The 24,725-nt window shown below is 40.5% G+C and overlaps 1 long non-coding RNA gene across 1 annotated transcript in view; it reads right to left on the reverse strand.

The window, feature by feature from the left end:
• The window catches only part of LOC310843839, a 237,494-nt gene that overhangs the window by 141,232 nt on the left and 71,537 nt on the right, over positions 1-24,725 (reverse strand). The window contains exon 4 of the long non-coding RNA XR_014563677.1: positions 3,516-3,588. This is a non-coding gene — a long non-coding RNA (uncharacterized lncRNA). The remainder of the gene's footprint in view (positions 1-3,515; positions 3,589-24,725) is intronic.

A 24,725-nucleotide genomic window follows, 5' to 3' on the forward strand; every position in this document is an offset into this window, starting at 1 on the left:
GGTTAGTGGAGTCTGTAACCTGAAGTGTCTGTAACCCGAAGCATCTGTATCTGGAAATCAGTCAAATGTCTGGTAAAACCCAGACGTATGTCAGCCCATTTTGGCAGTGCGGGTTTTTTCCATAAAAATAGCTCAAAAACTGCAATTTTGGGGGCCAACAACACAAAACTTGACCAACTTTGCCCAAAAAGGATTAACAATTTTTCTGTCCAGATTTTCACTGTTTGGTGTATGGTAATCCTATGCTAGCCTTTCAGAAATAGACTGCATATGCGATAGAAATAGAGACTCCAACATCACTGAGCTCCTTATGGATTTTAGTCACAAAAGTTAGTTATTTGAATTGCTATAAATAGATTTTCAAGATGCTGTACTTAAGATTCAGTCTTCAGATTCAGAGGCCCTTTTTGTTGCATGTATTTCGGAAACAATAACCACACTGCCTTATGTCTTTCTTGCAATTTGTGTAAATTTCACAACAAAGGAAGCAATAAACAAAACCAGAGTGCAATGGGATTAAGCCAAGATTATCTCAATTGATCTTCTCCACAAGTGTAGGGAAACCAGACTCCCTTAAGAGCACTCATGATGATAATGAATAGCAAAAAATTACTCGACTAAAATTACATCAGCCTAAAGTTGACAGTAAGAAATTATTATGTTGAGTGTTGGGCACACAAATGTACAAGAATGAAAGCTGAGGACTTTTGACACTGGAGAGGTACTTCCTGCAGTCTTATCTTTGCCGCAACAGCAGGGCTGCTATAAACAAAGATGATTGTGAAGCTCAGGCTTAGATATCCATAAGAATTCTCTGAGATAGTCAGTGGAAACTTAAAAGATCTTTTTAAATGTAATGTATTTTCAGAACTCTCAGAAAGCCGAAGAGGAAACAAAAACAGGAGTGCAAAGTAAGCTTACAGTTAAATGTAGATGTAGAATTTGAAGCATATTTTATCACTCTGAATGCATAAGAACGCTGCACTGATATGAAATTAGTCTTTAAAGAAAAAAATAAATCATTGCTTAGAATTAGAGAGCCTGCAGAGTGTCAAAATGTTCAAAACCAATTAATAGAAAATATCAGCATCATAGGTTGGAATAGACAGTCTCTCAGTGAGTAGCATTTTCAGAAGTTTATAGAGAATGTAAAGTGAGGCAATAATTTAAAAAGAGGAATGTTTCTAAAAGAAGAGCAAGGAAAGCCGTGTTCAAGTGAACACAGGAAGGTATTGTCCATGTGTAAGACCACTGGGATACAGACAAAAGCCTTTCCCACAATACCCATGTGCCTGGATGATCCTCTCCAGACCCTGTATGTTTTGCATGGTGGTCTGAAGAACGTTTCCAAGTATGGTCCGTTGAAACCTGATTAAGATGTGGGGATATTTCTAAACAATTTCAAAAGGACACTTTTGACACTCTTTTCAGGCCTTCGTGCTACACATAAAGGTAAAGGTAAAGGTACCCCTGCCCGTACGGGCCAGTCTTGCCAGACTCTGGGGTTGTGCGCCCATCTCACTCAAGAGGCCAGGGGCCAGCGCTGTCCGAAGACACTTCCGGGTCACGTGGCCAGTGTGACATCGCTGCTCTGGCGAGCCAGTGCCGCACACGGAAACGCCGTTTACCTTCCCGCTAGAAAGCGGTCCCTATTTATCTACTTGCACCCGAGGGTGCTTTTGAACTGCTAGGTTGGCAGGCGCTGGGACCGAGCAACGGGAGCGCACCCCGCCGCGGGGATTCGAACCGCCGACCTTTCGATCGGCAAGCCCTAGGCGCTGAGGCTTTTACCCACAGCGCCACCCGCGTCCCTTCGTGCTACACATACAAAGAGCCAAAGAAGAGCCTGTACACCCTGGGGTGGGGTGGGGGGCAGAGACTACATGTGTACTCCTACCCTCATTTATGGATAAAACCTTCCCATGTTCAGGTGAACATGGCTTTGCAGAGTCTGAAACAAAGATACTAATGCAGCCTAGAAGATTGGGGATAGTTTATATGTTCAAGTAGTATACATGAATCTAGTAATCAAACAGTTCCTCCTAGACTGTGCCAATTCAAGTGGGAGAAGTAACATGCCTCAATGTTCGTCCATTTATAAATATTTCCTACATATCCAAAGCTAGCATGCCAGGAGGAAGCATTCAGCCTTGCCATCTCCCTTATATGCTCATTTTCTATGAGCTGGATTTCCCCCTTCCTACATCAGTAAACATTCAAGCGTGTAACACAGGACCTGAAGAAGAGCCTTTCCCACTTGATTGTAAAGTTTCAAGTGGAAATGTTGGACGTCAACAAAGTCATTTCATGACAATGTGAAAACATCTGGGAAACCCAGACAAGTTGTAAAATCAGAAGCGTGTGTATACACTATGAATATTAAGGGTTTGAGGGAAGAAACTAGTCTATAAGATTTAAGACTAGTTGCATCACGCATCTTTTATGTTACTCCTCATATACTTCTAATGTCAAGCCCTCATGTTCAACCTATCTGGCATTCCATCAGGAAGATATTCAAACTAAAAGAATCTCTGATTATTCATTAGTCTTGGTTTGCAACGATTAGGTGATTTTCTTCATAGGTTAACAACTGGCTTGCGATGTAGTGATTTTAAATTGCCCAGCCAGTGATGGTCTCAGTTAATGAGGTTCGGACTGGTATGGGGGGCACAACAAGTATGTTTTCAACAGATGGGGGAAGCCTGGCAGCTTTGAATAGGGCAAGGCCAGTATGCTAATGGGTCAGGGTGCATGATCAATACAGAAAAAAAGAATCAAGTCAACATACCTGGGAGTGAACCAGCATATAAAAGCCTAAGTGAGTGCCTAAAATACCCAAGGCCTAGAAATTTTGCTCCAAATAAGGTTTTTCATCACAAAATAAACCCCAACAGCAATGATAGCCTGGAAAGAGGCAGGGTTTCACAGTGGTTAGAATGCTGGATTTGGAACAGAGAGGCAAGGGCTTAAACCTCAATTCTCAGGGAATTCTCAATTCTCACGGTGTGACCTTGGGCAAGTCATATATTTTCTGCTTGAGGCAGGACAGCAATTGACATACAAACAAATCCCAGTCAAAGTGCACAGGACCCAAGGCTGGCCAAGTTATTTTGGAGCCTGAGGCAAAAAACACTTTCCAGAATACCTCGCTGGGAACAAATATGCCACAATAATAAATAATAATTGATTTTCTTACATCTCATGATATCCAAAAGCCGCTGCTTTTGGGAAACCTCACTTTGCCTAAAAGTAGGGCCAACCCCACACACCAATCTAACTTACTTCACATGATTGCTGTGAGGATAAAATGGGATAATTCAAGTGCATGTCACTAGGAGCTCCTTAAAGGGCTGGTACACACACACACAAATATATAATAGGTAAGTAAATAATTCAAATAAGGAACTTTGTAATTTTCTACATATTTGTCAGGAAAACATTGGGCAACGAATGCAAGTACTGCAAATATTCATTGAGTTACACAGTAATAACTGTGCTGTGCCAAAACAACTTACCATTTGTGCAGTACGCCTGATGGTTAAATAAGAACTCTGTGTTGCCAGCTACATGGTGAAAATCCCCGAAGACCTAGAAAATGAAGGTAATAAAAACCAGTTAAAAATCCACACACGTTTCTAAGCTTGATTCAAAGGTTGCTAATTTTATTGGATTTTTGTTTGGATATCTATTTTCAAGACTTCAATAAAAGGCTGGCTTTAAAGCTCAAGCGATTACTTCCATTAAAAATATCAGTGATACCACGCCTGTAAAAGCCAACATACTTAGGGCCATGAAACATTAAGTCCTTTATTTGTTCATATGCCAAGTTTTGCATTCACAACCACCCTCCAACCTCTCTGCCCTCAACCCTGAACTGATCATGCTGTGTAGAAAGAAAGAGTAATTCATTCCTCACGTTAGCCTATTCTTGGGCCTCTCTTCTGAGCAAAGATTATTCACAGTAAACAGCTATTATTTCTATGCTCAAACAACATAGGATCAGAGATAATTCTAAAGTCACTACATCAATTTTCTCATTTGGCCATTATAAAAAAATATCCTGATCTGATACACAAAAACAAAATGTAGATAATACGTGCCCCACCCCCTGCAATTTACAGTAATAAAAACTAAGCATTCAAATTATCTCATGGAAACTAACAATCATGATATGCATAATTCTGAATTTGGAATCTGACTCCAAACTGATGGGATATTATTTACAATATGTTCTTATATTCATAGCTGCAAGCATTCAAATGGTCTTATGCAAACAATAATTATATCCATATTGTCGAAAGTGGAATTCGATGACAGAATATAACATGTTTTTATATTCATTACCACAAGATGCTGTGGTAACCACCAACCTACTTAAGGGTTAGACAAATATGGCTCCTACTGGCACCAACAGGAGCATGTATCCTGAGACTTAATGCCGCCGAGGTAGTAACTGTGAGTGGGCTGGGAAACGGCTAGCTCTGCCCTTCCTGCAAGCCATTAACCCAATCCTGATGGCTTTCCCCACGCCTGCTAATCTACCGATTTTTGCGTCTTCAGACCCAGAAACCTCCCCCCTAAATAAATTCACACTTGACTCAAATTTTGGTTTTGGTTTTTGGCAGAATTTAGGCCACAAGTTTATTGATTACAGAAAGTGAATGGCTGCATAGGCTCTGGTTCGACTAGCTCCCTGCCATGCAGGTAGTGCTGCCCCCGGGTTCCAGCATAGGTCAGCCGAGGGTGAACACCTGGATAAGCGGAAAACTGGAACAGGCTATCTCCGCCACCCAAATGTCCCCGTGGACTCAGGCACTGGCATAACCCCCTCTCATGGGTTAACCAAACCATCGAGTCCTTGGATTCCTTTAATGGAATACCCTTCACATAGGGATGGCGAGAGCATTCTCCCATCCCTATTACCTGAACCAGAGCCTATCTGCAACCTTACAAGTTGTGACAATTTGCTACACAGCAGGCAAAACCCAAATGGCACCAGCCAATCAGCCAAGTGGGGAAAATTCCTGCCGTGCCCCTGCCTCAATGACAGACAACACACGACGGCATAGCAAGGTCAAGTGCAAAGCCCTAAAAATAAGGAGAGATGGGCGGGTGTTCCAAATGCATGCGCCGAAAGAGGAAGCTCTGGGTCACATGCATAGGTATATATAGGTCCCTCAAACCATTTGGACTGCGTCCCATTGGCCAGATTGCACCCAGCTATGAGGGACCTACCAATCGGGTGTTGTGGCTGACCAAACCACAACACAGGGTGTCGGTTTCCAGGTCTCACCGCAATATGTGCCCTCTTTAAGGGAGGACCCGATTTATTTCAACAACTACAAGTGGTACGTTCACTGTTACATGTAGTTTGGCCCAGAGTGGAATTTCCGCATTAAGAAACTATGGTCCACTGAACACATAACTGTGGTGGCAAATAACTGTGGGTTCCTTTGAGGTTTGCGGGTGCAGTTTCTGGAGGCATCTGTTTGGACGCTGCTTAGAATTCTGGACTGGATGAACCATTGGTTTCATCCAGGAGTGTTCTTCTTACGATGGTTAAACTGATCTCTACTATGAAGCACCTTGCTGTTCTCTGAGTATTGCCACACTGTGTAACATATTCAGAATAGGGGTCAGCCATGTTAGATTCATGGGTCTCCTAATGTCTACCAGATTTGATTTGCCAAAGAGAGGTCGTGTGAGGTATGAAGAAATGGCTGGCAGGCTAGACATGCTCTACAGACATTAAACTGTCTGCTCTTGATTTACTGAATCTCTCAAATTACAGCTTTTCATGAGATAAAAACATACCTAACAATGTCTTTCCCTAAAAATTAAAATAAAAGAAAGCCTTGAAAAGACATGCAGAAATCAAAATAAGCAATGTAATTCATGATCATTTGTTTTTAAGGGGACTTTGAAAACAAAATACTTGGCTTGTTTGTTTTGGTTCACACTCAATGGGAAATTTGGCAGAGGGGGCATACAAAAATCCAAAGAGGAAGAAAAATCAAAGGTGGGAAAACATTTCTGCTTGCAATGGAAATTTTTATTCAGAACCAACACCTCTGCTTGCATTGTGCAGGGCCAACCGGGTTTTTTTTTTATGACCCATGCAGGATGTTAGCAACAACACATAGCATTAATGATTTATATCCACAAAAGGTCATTAAGGGTGCCTCTTTGATTCTTCATTTTACTTATCCTGTCAATAAAGTGCTTTGTTAAACTCTTACGCTGGCCTCTTCAGGATAAAAGGGGCGGGAAATAACAGCAACAAAATGGGGTTGGGGGAAGGTGAGATTATACAGTATCCTAAAATAAACATACTGCGGTATCTCTAACTCACAGTCTCCCTGTAACTGATACACAGCTTTTAATGAAAGTCCAGAGATATGCTTTTGTCTTCAATTAAACCACAGCATGATTTTGACTGGGAGGCCCTTTCACAGGATCCCACCACAATGGAAACAGGCACAGATCCTTCATTGTAAATCTTATTCTCATTCTTGAGCAAACAAAGATAATTAAAGTGGCCCATAGAAGAAAAATGGCAAGGCCATAAACACAGCAGACAAGGCAAGTAATAGTCTAGCAGACAAGGCAGGTAATTAAAGTAGTTAATTTCCAAAACAAAAAAGCAAGTCCATAAACTTGTTGGCAATTCAAAACTGTTCTTAAGAACCGTTTTTTTCTTAAAGCAAACATCAGTAGGCAGGGGAAGGGGGAAGGGAGCCATCAGAATGCCATTAGATGCTACATGACACATCCATGAATCAGTCACCTACTTGCTCCTAAATAAAAACACGTAATGCCACAGAAGGACTAGAAGCCATCCCTGTATTTACAAAATTAATGTTTAAATACAAAAAATAATAATAAAGAAGCAATGTATCATCAGCCTAAGTTCATTTACATTGCATTTTTGAAATTTATGCTAGTCATTTACAATCCTAAAAGAATAGGATACAGACCATCCAAGTGTCCCCATTTTCCAGGGACAGTCCCGGATTTACAGATGCAGTCCTGGTTTCTGATTTGATCCTAGAATGTCCCGCTTTTCCTTAAGATGCTCCTATTTTCATCGGAAAAATGTTGGAGGGTATGGGATGCCCAAGATAACATGATATTTAGTAAATCAAGGATGGGGAACTCTGAGCCCTTCCGATAGACTGCTACTCCCATAAGCTCTCTTGCGGTTCTGGCTGGGGCTGATGGGAGTTGGAGTCCAACAAAACCGGGTGAGCTAAAAGTTCTCCCATCTCTGTCTTCCCATATATAGAAGGAAATGCAAGGTTGTTATAGCACAGCTCCCAGTGGAGGATTTGTAGTGCCTCATCACAATCTTGAATTTCCATGAAGTCGGGAAGGGGTAGGGGAAAAGAACAAAAGAAAAGGACAGCTACATATCCGCTGTGGTCATGGCATAGGAGCAAGAAAGGGGAGACATGGACAGGTGAAAAGCAGTGGTTTATGAAAACAGAAATTTGTGTAAAGCGGGGAAGGAGGAAACTGAAAAGAAAATGGTGGTTTTAAACAGCAGATGTGAGTAAAGCTATGCAATTGTTTTCACCACTTGATGTAGAAGGCTGAACACATTAAGTGCGGATCAAATCTTTCTTTTCTTTCATAATATACACCTTCTCTACTCCCTCCCCCCTCACCCAATGTTCTTAACTAATATGGGGAATATCTATTTTCTTTTTGTATGTGTGCCATGACATTCTGGCCTTGAGCTTATTGACCTTTTTGAATTCCCACCGATACTAAAAGGCATAGTCAGACTTTTCTGAAGTGATTGATACACTTCTCTTCCAATGACTGGTTCTGTTTGCACATGTTGAGAGGCTTGATACCTCGAGGGAATTTGCAGGCATATCAACTAAGACCTGCTTCACGGGTCTGTTGGAAATTGTATCTACAAGGCGATTGTTCTGCGGGGCAACCCATTAGTGTGCACAGCATTTCACATGGATACTACCAGCCAATTTCCTCCACACTGCTACAAATCTCCAGAATATATGGTTGTGAGATTACCAAAATATATATTTAAAAATGGTAGGAGTCAGCCTGATGTTATTTTATCATGCGATTTCACTAATACAGGAAAATGCTTAACTTTTGAAAACTTCCTATTAATACAAGGGGAATCTGCAGCAAAATGTTGCAGCGTGGAGTCCCAGGATCATCTGTTAAATTTGTTCACCCATCAGGCCTCCTGGTTCCCTCTCCCCAACAATTATTCAGCATCCCATGGTCATTTATCATGCTCTGTCTTCACTGGGCTGTATTGGGTTTTCAGACACCTAGCCTTAGGTCCATCTTCTTTCTTTCTCTTTTCTTCCTTCCTTCCTTCCTTCCTTCCTTCCTTCCTTCCTTCCTTCCTTTCTTTCTTTCTTTATTGCTGCTTCTCATAGAATCATCGAGGATCATCTAGTCCAACCCCCTGCAATACAGGAATATGCAGCTGTCCCTTATGGGGATCAAACCTGCAACCTTGGCATTTTCAACACCACACTCTTACCGACTGAGCTATCCACCTCTACAAACCTTGAGGTTCTACCTCGGCCTGCCAATACATTCCTTTGGTGTATGGATGGTGCCACTGTGGCCACATAAAGATAGGCACCCAGAGATCAGAGAATGCTGTTAGTATGATTAGTAACAGCTATAATTCTGTGCATAATTACAGCCATGCATTTCCTTACACAAGCTATGGGATGAGGTACAACAGGTATATAGAAAAACCAGTTCTCCCCATATTCACAACAGAAAGACCATACACCAAGGATGGAATTCCCAGCATTAAGGAGGCCCTGTCCTCCGGCTGTAGTGCAGAAGTCAATCAGTAAGCCTTGAGAAGTAATATAGACAAGAGTTTTAAATTTATAAAATATTTTTCATATGTTGTCACTGCTTAAAACATACACATACAGTGGTACCTTGGTACTTGAACGGCTTGGCTCCCCAACAAGTCAGCTCCCGAATGCAGCAAACCCGGAAGTAAGTGTTCTTGAGTGCAGGAAGCTCCTACAGCCAATAAGAAGCCATGCCTTGGTTTTTGAATGGTTTCAGGAGTCAAACAGACTCCTGGAACAGATTCAGTTCGAGAATCAAGATAGTGCAAATATTATAATATAGACTGTACTGCATTTATACATGGCTCTGAATTAAGAAAAAAATACACCTTTTAATTTATTGCATTGTCAATAGCTTTTACAACACTTTGGCTAAATTTGAAGACCAGATTCTCTTTAAAGAAAATAACATGAAAAACAGTTCAGTTGTATAACTTCCAAATAAGCCAAGAGGCAGAAAAATGGATCCAAGATGGTAAAAAGATTCTGTTAATGATTTTGATTAAAAAGAAGAATTTCTTGAAAGGGCTAAATGAACAAATCACTAGGTTGAGGGGGAGAAGAATGAATAGTGTGGTATCGCTGGTGATAAATTACTTTCAACTATACTGAGGTCAGATGTGGAGAGAAGAGAACTGATTAACTAAGCCTGATATTAAATTGATTAAAAATCAATAACTGATCATCATAATTCATACAACTGGAAGATACTTGAAAGGTCATATACTTCAAGGATTAGTGGTTAGTGCTGGTGACATAAACTAGCAGTCCATTCATATGGCCTTTTGTTATTTTTTCTGGAAGAATTAGCATCATGTACCTGGGTATAAACCCAGCAGACCCAAATGGCACATCACACTGATGGGATACAAAAGTTCCAGCATTGAAGAATGAGCCCTACTATTCAATTCATTCCAAGGTAGACTCTTTGAGGCACTAACAGGAAGGATGTGAACAATAGCCTTGTGTTTTAGATCTACCCACAAAAAGGTGCTTCTGAACCAGTTCTGTTCACCGAGGTTAATATCCAATCTCCTTATTAGTACAAAAATATGTCTGGGGTTCCTAGATGCTAGTTTGGTGTTGTAAACCACTGTTTATCATCATTCCAGCTGATCTGGTTTTCAAATCTGAATATTGATATTGGCTGCAACATCTTCTAAGTTCTGCCACCTGTTCAATGCAGATTTCTGTCCAGGCTCAGTTTGAAGACCTCCAGCAAACGAGAACTCATCACTTCCTAAGGCAGTCTCTTCCATTGATGCCATTGGAAGGTTTAACCCAATGCTAATTGCCACATCGGGGGTAGGGAGTTCACCAATTTCATGACAATGGAGGGAAAACTTAAACTTCTCCCCCCAGAGAACAGCAAACCACCCCCCACCCCCAGCTTATTCAAGGACAACCTTCTCCCGCCAAGGCCTGGTGTGGGTGTATCACAATGCGATTGTTGATCACAAAATTAAGATGATGTGTACTTAGGTCCTGACAACACAGAAAAAGAAAAAAAAAAGATAAATGGCAATAATGAACTGACAAATAGCCCTTAATACCAAAAGTTAAGCTTAGTTTCTCACAGAAATGTGAAAAATAATTCCACAGCACAAACAGTATACATAAAATAGGGTTGCCATACGCCTGGAATTTCCCTGACGTATCCAGAATACTGCAGGTGGAAGCAGCATCTGGGCGGAAATCAGCCAAAAAAAAAAGTCCAGGAAAATCCAGACATATGGCAAGCAAGGTCAGTAGTGTTGGTTTTGCTGATTTCCCTCAAATTGCTCAAGGTAAGTCAAAAAACAGATTTCCACTTTTTGAAATATGGCAACCCTAGGAGATACATACAAGCCCCATCATGCAGGATTTAAGCACATACAAACAAATGCAGGCAAAAATCCAAGGTCCTAGTTTTCTAAAGCTTAATATTCTATGAAATCAGGACCAAATTCTTGCTTGTACTGTTTCTAAAGGAGTCAAAATTCCCAGCCAACTTTCTCTTACTGTCATCCAGCTGTTTCACCTATTCAAAAATAGGTCACAGATTTTTAAAAAATCAAATGAGAAAAACCACATAAATATTCTCTTCTCGTTACACTTCTACCAAACATTAAAAACTTTACCTTTCATGAAAGGCACAAATGGAAAAGTTTAAAGCATTATATTGTAAATACTTGAAGGAAATTAAAATTTAAGTTATAATGCTGGTTCCCAAGTCAAAATAACTTTGGTTATTGTATCCCGGGCATAGGGTGAGAGCTAAATAGTTACATTAAGGTCTTCTTACATCTGGTACACACCCAGTGTAACATTTGGGCTTGTTTGTTCTGATTCCAATGCCATTATCACAAACCCTTCTTAAAATGCTCTTTGTTTTCAAAAGTGATTTCCCACGTACTCTGTTTGGGTGTGTGGTTCAAAAAACAAAAGTCTCACAATTCTTAGATATGCAGAACAGATTTCACTGTTACCTAAATTATGGGCAAAGTAATTATTATTTCCTTCATATCCCTGCCCCAGTCATTCTTACATCATTTTATTTGTTATATTTACTACTCCTTCAATTCTCTTTTTGTTATATCCCCCTTTCCCCACTCTTATATTCCATTTATTTGAATAACTTTTAACAATGTTTCTCGAACTCGGTACCAAAGTTGAAAGACCACCTCTCCATATTCAAGCCTTTAAACAGGATGTGAAAACCTTTTTGTTCACTTTTGATTTTTTATGATTTTAACTGGTCTGCTGAAATCTATGACGCTGTTTCTGTTTTGTTTACTGTAATTGTACTTTTAAATTTCTATGGGATCTGATGTCCATTTTACTGTATTCACTGCCTATTTACTATATTTATTAGATTTATTAATTTTAGTGCTTTTGTTTTCTTTTCACATTACGTATTTTAAGTATTATTGTTACAGATTTGACCTATGTACACACACAGGGACTAGAAACTGAAACAAAGAGAAATGCTATTTTTTTGGGGGGGGGAGGCTGTATGCCTGAGTCTCTTCCAATCCCTGGATTCAACAGGACTCAATTGCTGCAAGAGGCAGACAGGTTTCTTGATAATGGCTCCCAAAGTATGGATCATTAAGGTAACAAAGGAACTAAAGTGGACTCTGTGTCAGAGGACAAGTGCATGGCCCCCCTCCCTCACCTGCAGGGGAGCCAACTTGGGCCCGTTTATGGGTGCCCAGTGTGTGTGATGTCATGATGTCACATGCAGCATGATGTCATGACGTCACGCATGCCCCCGGCTTCAGAAACTGACTTCCGGTGGCACCGGAAGTCAGGTTCCGAGATCTCATGGGAACTTGGAGGTCTTGCAAGTGCTCAGAGATGCTTTCTGAGGCCTCACAAGGTTTCGGAACCCAACTTACGGTGGCAATTCCTTTGTGGGTGCTCAGGCTCCCAGATTTCCCTATAGTTTGTGCCCCTGCTGACCTTGTTGGTGGTTAGAAAGACAAAGGTCAGAGTTGAGATGTGTGAGCTAGAAGCAGGCTGCAGGCAGAAGCCTGAAAGGAAGAGAGACATGCTTGATTTCTGCTTGAATCCAAGACTGTGGCTATGGGAGAAGGAAGGCCCTCTTGGGGTGTTGCTATGTGTAAATAAACCATATATCCTAAGGACACCACAGTCTTCGCTGTTTCACATTCTGAGGAAACTGAACCCTGGGTGAGTGCCTGGAAACCCTGGAATCTCGCACTGCTTGGAGATTGGGCTGGTGTGCAACAATACAGAAAAGCAAGCAAGCAGACTAACCCAAACCCAAACAAGAAGAATTATGGGTACTCACACTACCACCTCTATTTTAACTATTCAGGGGAAACAAGTAACAAAATATTCCTATATATCATGTTTGTGATCACTTTTAAGATCTTTAGGGACAAAATACTTGATGTGCATTTTTTTAAAAAAGAGATGCAGTAACTTTTCTAACGTGAAATTAAATTAAAAATTAGGATAAATATAATTTAAGAAATTCTACTGCTTAATTCTACTTCTTAGGTTTTCTCTTAATTAGATTTGATTGACTTACTTAAAAACAGTTCCTTGCAATTTAAGAGTGATTTACGTTTCGTTCTATTTATCCAAGCTAGGTAATAAAATGCTCTTGCTGTTTTATATGGGTTCAGCACTTGGTATGAAGATAATCCCAGCAAGGACACATTACATTAAGGAGCAAATCTGTTTCTTATCTGAGTCATGTTCTGCATGTTTTTACCTGTAATTCTATTCTAATCAGACATAAATGTGTATTTAAAAAAATAAATACTCTCAATACTGCCAATATTTTCTTTGCCAATGCACTTAAATCTGAAATCTGAAATGGAATCATAGAACTGTAGAGCTGAAAGGGACCCTGAGGGCCATCCAGTCCAATCTCCTGCACTGGAGGAATAAATATGTTATCACTGCCAAGTTGAGTGCTATAATGATGAGGATGATCCCACCCATCTGGCTAGGTAACCCCAGTAATTGAAGAAGAGCAAAATCCAATAAATAGCTAAACGTTGTGTCAGGGAACTGCCATCGGAGCCAGAGGTGGAGGCAAGGCTCCCAAGCGATGCTGGAGAAGGGCCCAGCAGGGAGAGAGGGAGCTCATCGGCTGGGGAAGGAAATCAGCGTAACACCAGGGATAAAGGGGGGCAGATGGGGGAATCGGCGAGGGGGCTCTAGGACTCCTCGCCGGAGACCAGCGGGGAGAGCATGGGTCCTCCGCTGCCCACAGCCACCCTGCGCAGAAGACTTCCGCGCAGGGAGAGTAGGAGGAGACTTGGCGTCAAAGAACTTCTTTGCTGGAAGAGGTTCAAAAAACGCCCACTGACGGATTCTGCTAGCGACTGAAACAGCCACAAAGTGAAGGGCTGTCCAGACAGGAAAGGTTTAACCAGGCAACCTAGCCAGGAGTGGCGGCAACTTACGCACAAGCAACCCCTATAACCATTACACGTTGATCCAAACATTAATCAAATAATTTTAGGATCAGGTCATTTCGTTTAGGAATTCAAAACAATCTAAGTCCTCAAGCAGACAAAAACATTTTCAAGTTTAAGAATACAGTGTCAATAACCCAAAAGGAAAGTACTTTCTATAGCAGCTTTTTGAAAAAGCAACCCTAATATCCACCCATAGCAAAATCATCTCAGTTTCCTACTTTTAACACAGAGCCACAAGGAGGGCTGGAAAGTGGGCAACCAAGCAATTTGTTTGATCAGTTTTCTCAGGAGGAAGCGGATTCAGGAAGTTGAAGGAGCTAACTAGACTAGCCCTTTAGACACCTTTCCCTTTCCCCTAGTTTTGAAACTTATTGTAAACTTTCTTTGTTGGTCCAGACCACAGCCAAAACATTAGGATAACAAGATAAACACAATACTATTCTAATGCTCAGTCAAAAGCAACCAGAACAAAGAGTAAATTTGTATAATAAGGAATATTGGATAACACAATGACGCACCCTATTCCAGGACTGTTTTACTTTTTAACTGAGCTCATTTTTCTAATATTTAAGTACCTTTAAATATGTTGTTGGTATTTAAAAATACACACACATAAAAGAAAGTAACCTCTTGCACAGACAACTCCCTGTTGATGAAAATGACTGCAGGGAATCTGGAATTTGAAAAACTAATATTTTCAGGCATTCTTGCCCAGATATCAGAAGCAGAACACAAGTTCATAAAAGGTCGAATAAACTTGCAGAACAGTGAAATGGCCTATCTAGTTGGAAGCAGCATCTCCGTAAAGCCAAAGTTTTATTTGTCTCATTGGCACTATCTGCTGTTACCTGGTATGCTGCTAACTTTTCTACAAGGTAACCAGCATGCTTAGAGCATCATGTTTACTGAGAAATATACTTTGAATTTGAAAACTAAAAAGCCACTGCTTCTGGGAGTCCCTTTCATACAGATTTCTCGATGCACTTAATTCTCTTCTAGAGAAGAAACTGCTTGATGGATTGGATAACAAGTTCACAGTATGCTGAGAGGAGCATCTGATCACCCCAAGTAAAGCACAAGAGATGACAAAGTGCCTTACATGTGACTATAAGGCACTGACCCATCTGATAGGGTTGTTATGAGGACAAAATGAGGAAGAACCATGTTTGCTACCCTGAGTTCCTTGTAGGAAAGGGGGAGGGGCTTTAAATTTAAAAATAAAAATAAAATCCACTGACAAATGTGGTATGTGCTGCTAATGATTCACACTGGAATCCTGAATAATCATTTTCCATGTATACCTTTGTTCACTCTGGAACACGCACACTACACCACTAAGTGAAAAACTTAAGAAACTGATGCACTGCTGTTTCCAAAGTCACCTAGGGGCTTTTGACTTTGAGTACTAAAAATAGTAATAATTATAGCATAATATTAATAAGGTAAAGGTAAGGTAAAGGACCCCTGGACAGTTAAGTCCTGTCAAAGGTGACTATGGGGTTGCAGCGCTCATCTCGCTTTCAGGCTGAGGGAGCCAGCGTTCGTCCTCAGACAATAATATTAATAATATTAATAATGTTCACAGCTACAGAATTATGCATCTTATTGCCCAACCTAATTTTGAGACTCTGAATTTTAAAAGAATTTAGGAAACCCTAAATTAGATTTGCAGTGAAAATTTGAGTATGTCAAAATATAATGTAATAAACTAGGTGCTAAATGAAAGACAAAATCTTTAATTATTTATTGAGATTAGTCAGCAGCTTGACCATCCACTATTTACTCTCTATACAGATTTGTAAGCTACAAGCCTGAATACCCTTTATACATAAGATGTCATAGCCCTTTTCAGATGACAATCAAACTAAATTAATCAGATGACAACCAGACAGAACACAAGTGTCAGGCTTGCACTCACTAGCCCCCAACCTTCATAAGTTCAACCAAACTTATGCATTTAGACTGTCTATACAATCAACGGGAGGTAGTGGAAGACAGGAATGCCTGGCGTCCATGGGGTCACAAAGAGTCGGACACGACTAAACAACAACAACAACAATGCAATCTACACTCTACAATTTTCAAAGACATTGAATTATGTAGACAGATATCACGCACATACAATTTTCCCTGTGCACGGACTCTGTGCACTGGTAAGAACAATCATGGAGAGGCCAGTTCCAGACCGTCTAAGTATCCCCTTTTCCAGATTTATAGAAGCTGTCCCAGCTTCTGATTGATCCTGGAATGTCCCGCCTTTTCTTAGGATGTCTCCATTTTCATCAGAGAAATGTGGCAGGGTATGGAGATAAGTAACTATACAACCTTTAGAAGACATCTGAAGGCAGCCCTGTATGGGGAAGTTTTGTAATGTTAAATGTTTTATTATGTTTTTATACATGTTGGAAGCTGTCTAGAGTGGCTGGGGCAACCCAGTCAGATGGGCAGGGTATAAATAGTAAAATTATTGTTGTTATTATTATTATTATAGAATAGGACAGCCCTAGGGTATGCAATTACCCTTCTTCAGGCATTTATTCAACACTTGGCTTTCATTTCTTAAGAATATTCCTTTGCACCTCAAGGCTCCCCAAAACCACTCCCCAGAATAAAGACAAGATGACACAGTAATAAGATTAATGTTAATGGGCGTAATTTAGGCCACAACTTTATTGATTACAGAATATATTGGCTTACGCATTGGCAAACAAGACTATATATGACTTCCGGCCCGCTTTACTGGAAGTCTGTTAAGGGTAAACCCCAAAGGGGGAGCCCTGCCGACGTGAAGCGACTCGGGTCGTGGCATGGCCCTAGCCCCTCCGTGGGCTTCAGACAAGATCCAGACCCTCAGATTCCTTTAACGGAATACCTTAGAGGATGGAGGGGCAGGTGATGGCCGCACCTCACCTCCCCCCACATCCCTATTCCAATGCCTAACTGCCAATTGAACCCTAAGCTTGCCGCCATTACCCTCGCACCTGCAACCAACACTTTATGCCCTTAGTGATATCAGCCAACCAAATGTCAATCATGCCATTGATAAGATGAATGCCATCCATTCGATATAAGGCCTCATTGCTGTGCACAATTTCTGGGTGGCAAATCGCCTGGCCACCCAAGGCCAACACTTTTCGTGTCACAGCCCGATCCATTTTTTTCCTAGCCTTATTTGTGGCAGCTGGGCAATGACTGTCCTGCCATAGATGCCTTTCAAGAAGCTGTGACCATAAAATGGTAGTTTTTGGGAAAGTAATAGATAGGTCAGCAAAAGGGAACAAAATGGCGTGGCGCTGTGGTTTAAATCATTCCAGCCACGCCCTCAAGCCTCCTGATTGGGTGCTCAGTGCTATGGCATGGCTAGGACACTTCACAGTGATGTGGGATGTTGTCCCGCCCACACCGAGGTTGGAGGAAGCGTGCCCAGGAGGCCAGACTGCAACACGCCCCCGCTGTGAGGTGGAAGCGACTTGTGGAAAGGTTTAATTATTCAAGAGACATGTTCCTAAACCATTAAATACTGCAAGGCAGTACCCTACCCGGCCCACAATTGTTCTGAAAATTTAGTCCTGAATTTTAGCTGCCAGGATGGACCTACTGAAAGAGGAAAAGCCATGCTTTAGTACCCCAGAAGTTGGAAGGTAGGGTAGGTCCTGGAGAAAACAGCACCTATTAGTATCAACTATTCATCAACTATGTTATCTGATGCTGTACAGTATATGAGACAAGACATGATCTCCCCTGAATGGCTTGCAGTCTGTAAACACAATTTCAAGGAAAGATATCCTGTTCCACAATCAAATAATGGAACTGTCTGGAGAGGTAGATACACAGAACTGAAATAGAAGATAACTGAAGTTGGCTTCCTAAAACAAATGAATTTTAAAGCACAGTATTTGTAATTGGATACAGAAGAAAGGGCAAGTATTTTCCTGAGCATGCAGTGCCTTTCAGCCATAAGCAGCAAGTTCTGTCTCTGCACTGATTTTGTAACAACTAAAAAATCTGAATTTTTACAGTGCACTGCTCTGGCTTGAAAATATCTCTAGTGTCTTCTGACTTGATAGTGCCATCACACTGAACTGCTAAATGATTTCTTTACTTGGGCTGAGAATTAAAGTAAACTTAATAGCCAGTAATACTGTTTAGTATTTGTAATATTTCTGAGCGCCCAAAGGCCTTCACAATCATTATCTTGTGATCCCTAAAACAACCTTGTGAGTTAAGTATTGTTATCTCCACACCATAGCTAAGACTTAGAGGGCCTCTTGTCTAAGACAAACTAGTGGTTTTATGGCAGAGGGGAGAATCAAACATGACACTTTCTGATTTCTTGTTCAGCCTGACAAATTGTTTTTATTTATTAAATTTATATACCACCCTTCATCTGAAGCCCACAAGGTGGTTTACAATATAAAACAAATGGTTTCTGAAGACCAAACTTAACAATATATGAAATGTGTGAATGTATTTTTCACATTATATTGCACAATGGGTGTGTAATCAAGACTGGATGTGGATCAAGACCGAGGATGTGGACAGGTTGCTTGGATGAGTGAAACCTACAACCTGTCTCCTTGATCCTTGCCCATCCTGGCTAATAAAAGTGAGCCAGGAAGGGCTGGGTGATGGGCTCTGCGGGGTGGTGAATGCTTCCCCCTGCGAGGGAGCCTTCCCAGACCCACTGAAAGAGGGGGTCATTAAACTGCTTCTTAAAAAAAATATTTAGACCCGGCCAATTTGGCCAACTATCGCCCAGTCTCAAATCTTCCATTCTTGGGCAAGGTGATTGAGTGGGTGGTTGCTGAACAACTCCAAGCACACCTGGAGGATGCAGAACATTTGGATCCCTTCCAATCAGGATTCAGGCCTCACCATGGAACTAAAATTGCCTTGGTCGCGCTGGTTGATGATCTCCGGCAGGCTAGGGACAAAGGTGAGAGCTGTTTCCTAGTTCTGCTGGATCTCTCAGCGGCCTTTGATACCATTGACCATAGCATCCTTCTGGACCGGCTAGAGGGGCTGGGAGCGGGGGGCACTGTTATACAGTGGTTCCGCTCCTTCCTCCCGGGCCATGTCCAGAAAGTGGTGTTAGGGGATGAGTGTTCAGACCCCAGAGATCCACTGGGTTCCTACTGTGCACTCTTCCAGTTGTCTTGAAGTAGTGATGGCCACCAACTCTGATGGCTTTAAAAGAGGATTAGAAAAAATCACGGAGGATAACGTTATCAATTATTAGTAGCCATGATGGCTATGTTCTACCTTCACTATTGGAGGCAGTTTGCCAGAAGAGTGTCGTACCATGCAAGTCCTCCTTTCAGGTTTCCCATGGGCATCTGGTTGGTTGCAGTGAGAACATGATACTGGACTAGATGGGACACTGGCCTGATCTAGCAGGCTACCCTTGTGTTCTTCATTTCAATGAGCTTCCGAAAACAGTCTGTTCTGCTTTTAACTGATATACTATTGAAAGTGCTGCAGTTTTGTTACTTTTTAGTTTAGTTTTCTGCCCCTTTAACTTTTACTTGGGGTTTTTCCCCTTAAGTCTTCTCCCTACTTTTTCTGGTTGCTTTCAAAAGAAAAGTGGAGTACATATAAAAATAATAATGATAAGAACAATAAATCAAGTTTAAATGCTACCCAACACAAGCAACAAAACAAATAATGTATTGGGAAAAATACCTCCCAAATCTTTATTATTCATTCTCAAGCAGATGGATCCAATAATGTGGATAAATATGTTTATATACAGGAAATGGAAGCACATGCAGTTTGCTTGAGAGCAAAAAAAAAAAAAAAAATCTGTAGTCCATACACATGAAACAAATTATATGTTGGTGCTTTTGCCTAAATTTTAGAGACCTGCCGTTCAAAGTTATTAGCTGATGATATCTAACATCATTTAGACAAATATAAACTCCAAATGGACTTAAACAGGTGGTGCTAGAAAGGGTGCAATCAGAAAAGTACTTATTTCCATTTATGGTGTGTACCTGTGAAAAAGTACAATACGTCTGGCATTTAGTTTTGAAATTGTGGGTTACCTTATCCCAGAGGACTTAATGGTACTTTTGTGAAATAATTTTGAAAATGTTTACCTGCCTGTAAGTATTTATTTGTGACATTAAATAAGTGCTGTTCTGGCTGTTTAATTGAATGCTAATGGCATCTCTTCTGAAGTGCAAGTGAAGTCAAGTTAGGCACCTTTTTTAAACAGAAAAATTAGCATCTCAAATTTTAGTGAGTTTAGGAGACAAGTGTAACACAGTCACATTTATCAGCATTTAGCGTGTTCTGTAACACACACATATGAAAGATTTAGAAATATCTGTAACTGTATATCCTACGGGTTACATTAATTATCTGTATTTGTTATACATTTTAATGTGTTAAAACATAACGTGGGACCTGTTTACGTGATTTAGTACACACAGATGCTTTTAAACACCTCTTTTGTTTTATAGTGTTTAATAACTTTTCCTGCCTTTGTGTGCTGGTGAATACAGATTCCTCATGGCTACAGCTGGACACATGTGTTTGAGGAAGCTCTATTCCTTCAATATCCCTCAAACGAGTTAGCATTCAAAACAAGGAAAGTGTGCCTTGTCCTCACTCAGTGTGTGTATCTTACTTCCAACTATATTTGTAGACATTCAATAAATAGCAGAAGAGCTGTTTCAAGAGATAATAGTGACAGAAAAGAGAATCACAACAAAACTGGACAAAAAGTCACCTAAACAGCAGAGCTGGGCACGACTTACTGACACATTCCATTTATGAGAATCAGAAATTAAAGGGCAGTCGGTAACCTGGTATGGACAAAATTATGTTAAAATCTTTATGTCTTTGCTGCAGTTAGGAAAGGGTGCGTTATGCCAGGCTTCCTCAAACTCGGCCCTCCAGATGTTTTGAGACTACAATTCCCATCATCCCTGACCACTGGTCCTGCTAGCTAGGGATGATGGGAGTTGTAAACCAAAAACATCTGGAGGGCCAAGTTTGAGGAAGCCTGCGTTATGCTGTGCTAGCACAAGACACTATTCACTGTTACAGTAACAAAGTTGGGTGGCTGTTAAAGTTGCTAATTCTTACTGATCTGGCTTCCCAGGGCCCAAAGCATGGTTGCTATGCCTCTCTAACTCTTATGAGACCTGTTGGAAGTAAATGATTATAAATATCTTTTTGATTAAAGGAATATACATTTTTATGTATTTTAAAAATATTTCAAATGCTCTTCATCAAAAGATTCCTGGGCAATGTAAATAAAAATAATTCACTGTCCCAATATCATACAGACTACAATAATCTACAAAATTGTGGGGCAAATAGGAAGGTCTTCAGCTGGAGTAAAAAACAGACATACCTTCTTAGGGAGGACATTCCAAAGTTGAGTTGCCACCTCAGAAAACTCTTGCTGTCACTTAGAGGAGAGGTGTTTCGGCCATCTTTTCTCTTTAGCATAAATTTTGCTCAATGAGTTACATTCAACAATGTTATGGAATTTCATTTCCTAATCATCCAACCTCTAATCTCTCAACATTAGGTTCCTCCAGAAGGAGAGGCAGTAGCTATACCCTCAAAAACTGTTAGTTGGGTAAAAAGTTGGGTTTTCCCCAACAGCATAATGCCACACAAGTCTACCCAGAAGCCCCCTCCCCTGAGTGCAGATGTGCTTACTTTTAGTTAAGTCTGCCACCCAAGCACCTATATTGGGTGTGGGAAACCTTTGGCCCTTCTGATGTTGCTGAACTACAACTCCCATCATCCCTGGCCTTTGTTATAGTTCAGTAACATCAGGAGGGGCAAAGTTTTCCCTTTCCCTGGCCTAGTCTTTAGGACGTAAGTGCTTACTTGAGGACTGATAGCTAACAAAAAGGTACCATTATTAATGTTTAACAAGGGCACTTTATGCTAATATTTCATTTTCATATCTGAATCAAAGTATGTTTTGGCATTGTTCCTCATGTTTCTGAATAGGGGGGTAGTTACCCATCCAAATGACTTAATTTAGATATTATCTTGGAGAAAATTTGAGCCAGTATGTGTTGAGGAAACAGTAACCTCTATATATTGAAACCTATAGTCTTTTTGGCTACCTGCCTTTCTGACTTAAGGGTTTCCTTACAAGTTCAGAAATCCATCTCAGTCCTTTGTAATACATATTATCTAGAAATCACACATTTAAACGAATGTGGTAAAGACTGTCACATTCCATGACTTTCATAACAAAATTGTACTGTGCATATGTGAGAGAGTACCTTGTCTGCTATAGCTTATCAAGATCTTTATGCTTTCCTGAGAGCAGCTAAAGGGGTCCGAGTAAAAAAATGAGTAACAGCGATACGTAGCAAAGCATTACAGAAACACAATGCCATAGCCCTGAAGAGCAAAACATAATTCCTTTTATGACACCATCAGGTTACAGTACAGATATTAAGAGTCTGTGAGGTAATGATGAATTTAGGAACTTCCAGGTGGCTGATGGTGTGATAGACCCTTTCATGGTAGACATTTTGCACAGTCATTTAATCAAATGATAAATGCAGTTACCACCTGATTGCAGCAAGGTTCATCATAAATCTGGAGAAAGTTTAGACAGTTTTTGTACCCATCAGAGCTGCACTTACCCAGGAACACGTTGAATGACTCCAGGGAGGTGCCCTTTGGACAAGGCAAATGCTTGAGCAGTGACAGTATGACATGTGAAAGTGGTGGTTTGCATTTTGGTTGTACATTAGAACACAGATGCCATTAAAAGTACCTGCAGATTTGCACCAGTTTTAGGTACCCTTTCCATGCTGCCCCACCATTCTGGGAACTTCTTGCATGTGGTCCAATCATTTATTTATTTTTCAAAAACACCTTAATGGAAAAAAGCAAAGAGGTATGCTACTGCCACTGCTAATAGCCCCTTCCACAATAAACTGTTCAAGAATTTCTACTCCGACTAGTGAAAATTCCATGAAATATCCTCCCAGTTTCTCCCAAATATAACAGGCATCCAGATTCCCAAGTAAGCAGATAATTCCACCAGAAAGATCCATTTGATGCCCACATTGTCACCTTGTTCACACACGTATTCACTGTGGGATTGCATCTCGTGGAAGCAGCTTTGAGGTTGCTGGGAGAATGTGGGGCCAAAGGCAATGATACTCAAATTTATTCAGGAAATTTGAAAAATGAATCTCTTGGCCCCAATATGAGGAGTATAATTAGCATTCATAGGTTCTCAGCTGCTCTTCGTTCTCAGTCCTAAACTACTTTAACTACAGATCACTCTTCTTTATAGTGGGTCCCAAGAAGTTTTGGTGGCTATTTTTATTTATTTTTTTACACTCCCTACCAGGCTCTTTAAATGAGACTTTTGAGGTTGGAGAAGCACTTCAGAAATTGTTTTCTCCCCACTTTGTCACAATGAAGTGGGAGGAAACTTATGTTCAGCGTAAGTACCTGAAATGGCTGCTGGTATTCTTTGCTTCACATTTCCCCTCTCAATCTCTGATTAAAAGCGTGCTCTGAAAACACTAAAAGGAAAATAACCCATAAAGGACATTGTGCTGGAATTCAAGCTATGCTTTCCCTCTGTCTAGCAGAAGAGTCTGCTTAGGTCTCAGCCCACAAAGGAAGACGATAATCCCGCTAATGATGGGAACATAAGGCATAAAGCTTGGTCAGAAATTTGCTATAGTTTTCAACAACTCCTTGGAGTCTTTCCCCTGACTGGAATCATTTAAAGCAATCAGTGCCCCTCCCCCACCATATATACTATCTCGACTGGTGGACATATTGGAAACCTTTACGTTAAAACAAGAAGCTTGAGAATAGCTCCAGCAGGTGAACAACAAGAGACCTGTACGTTTAGAGGGCTTCTGCTAATGGCTGTTTTGCAAAACAACAATGACCAGCACAAACACTTTTATCTCTGGTATATAGGTATATTCTGAAACAAAAAGAATATTCCTCACAATATATTGCAAACCTATAATATTTTCCTTTAGTAATAAGACATCCAGCCAACTGCTTTAATTCTTTGGCAATATTGCTGTACTTATTTGTTTCCCTCTAACAAAGCTGGAAATATTTTATAGCTTTAATATTTCTTTAGCACTTTTTTACATTCTCCATCACAGAGGAATAAAAGCCTATAAATTTAAATTAAAGGGAGTTGCAGTTAAGTTGGTTAAGCACTTTGAGTTTGTTTGCTTTTAAAAAAGAAAGGATTTTAAATTAATATTACACACACAGTAATTTTGGCATGCACGGATGATTTATTACTCTACATTTTACCACTCAGCAGTTTTTGCATACATATTTCTTAGCTCCCTGTCATCTCGTAACATTTAATGCAGTTGTCTTTTTAATAAACCTGCTTTTTTCAGACCAGATCCTCTCTCATGCTAATATTAGATTGTATTTATTACCAATGTATTAAGTGGCAACATTAACAAATATTTAGGGCAGGACCTCTTCCACATCTGTCAAATAGATTTATACTGAAAGCTTTAAGACCTTTTCCTCCCCACCCCCCCAAAAAAGTTGCTTGAGTGATATCATAAACAAAATACAGCAAGATATGCAGAATCACATGTGCTAAATATTCTCTCTAAGCAGAATCTTAGCAAAAAATGAAGTGGTTTTGATTGTGCATCTTGGAACAAAGGAACTCAAAAAGTTGTGATTACACTTGAGTTCTTAAAGCCAAGAAGGACAAAAGAAAACTAAAAACCAACTGTCAATGGTACAAGCCACATGGGTAACAAAAAGTGTAGAACTTGGATTCAGAGACAGTTTGGAACAGGAGGGAGAGGAAGGGTACTCCCTCCTCCTTGTTTCTTCTTGAAAAATAAAGGGCTCAGAAATGAGCCTTACTGGCAGGCAGATAACTTGCAGGCCCTGACCCTTTGACTCACCAGGAATTCAAACA

This window comes from Podarcis gaigeae (assembly GCF_964106915.1).
Source record: "Podarcis gaigeae genome assembly, chromosome: 4".
Taxonomy (NCBI): Eukaryota; Metazoa; Chordata; class Lepidosauria; order Squamata; family Lacertidae; genus Podarcis; species Podarcis gaigeae.